General features: G+C 33.2%; 1 pseudogene; it reads left to right on the forward strand.

The window, feature by feature from the left end:
• The first annotated feature begins 135 nt into the window (after positions 1-135).
• On the forward strand, positions 136-636 carry LOC119643039 (annotated as a pseudogene).
• The last annotated feature ends 495 nt before the right edge of the window (positions 637-1,131 follow it).

Below are 1,131 nucleotides of genomic sequence, written 5' to 3' on the forward strand. Positions count from 1 at the left end.
GACACTCAGGCGGATAACTTGTAAAATTAAATAAGTTTAGTTCGCGTATTTTCCAAAACACTATATATACATATGGAGGAGATGATAGAAGAGCAAAATCTCAACCACGATAATATAGTGGCTGTTGATATTGAGACTGGCCTAGAACTAGACTTAGTATAGATTGGCATACAAGATATATTTGTTTAGCACGACCGACTTGCGCTTCTCGTGCACATTTCGTTTTGACTAAACATTCGCAATTTCGATGCATTGGTTTAGGGGAAAATGTAAGTTACATACATATATATATACATATATATGCATTTGTAATTTCTTTTCTTACTTTTGTATTACAGAAAACTTTGGCAGAAGAGGAAGATTCTTCAGGCTCAGAGTTATTGCCGGATAATTGGAATGCAGACGAACATAACTATGCTCTACGATATGTCTACGATAAACTACTCTACATTTTACTAGGTTTAAAAACTGAGGGTTCTATAATAATTACTTTGCTGAATGTAAAAACTCGTAAAGTTTCTAATATATGGCCTATCGCCTGACGAACTTGTAAGCGACATTAGGGGCTCCATTAGAAAGATGATACCATCTGCATCTCAGTTGACCGATAGATACCGCAGAGAATTATTAGAACTAGTAAGTTATTGTTTATTGGATTGCCAAAGGTAATTTTAAATGTTTTTCAAGGTTTACCAAGGTCAAAACAAATCTACTACTACACAGCACTGTTCAGAGCTATCATCAATCTTTCAAGGTTCCCTTTAAAGCCAAAGTATAAAAGTTGAAATTTATTTAGAAAATACAATACGATTATGTTTTCCTATTTTTCCATAAAAACATTATATGGGGAGTGATCATAAAAATAGTCCGATTCAATCCATTTTATAATATGGTTCACCCTATAAAAAATTTTATCAAAAGATCTCGAAAATTTGCGACTTATAGGTTGAACAAAACAAAAACTGCATGGACAGACAGCTAACATTTAAAATCGCAACTATTATAAGCCCTTTAGCATAACAAAAGTTGAAGTTGTTCTGCATGTCGCGTTTGTCACCAAAAACATAGATAGAAGTATTGCAATGCTTTTCAGCGCAATTTATTTGATTTCAATGGTATTCTTTTCATTGG

Source organism: Glossina fuscipes, unplaced genomic scaffold, assembly GCF_014805625.2.
Source record: "Glossina fuscipes isolate IAEA_lab_2018 unplaced genomic scaffold, Yale_Gfus_2 44005, whole genome shotgun sequence".
In the NCBI taxonomy this organism is placed as follows: domain Eukaryota; kingdom Metazoa; phylum Arthropoda; class Insecta; order Diptera; family Glossinidae; genus Glossina; species Glossina fuscipes.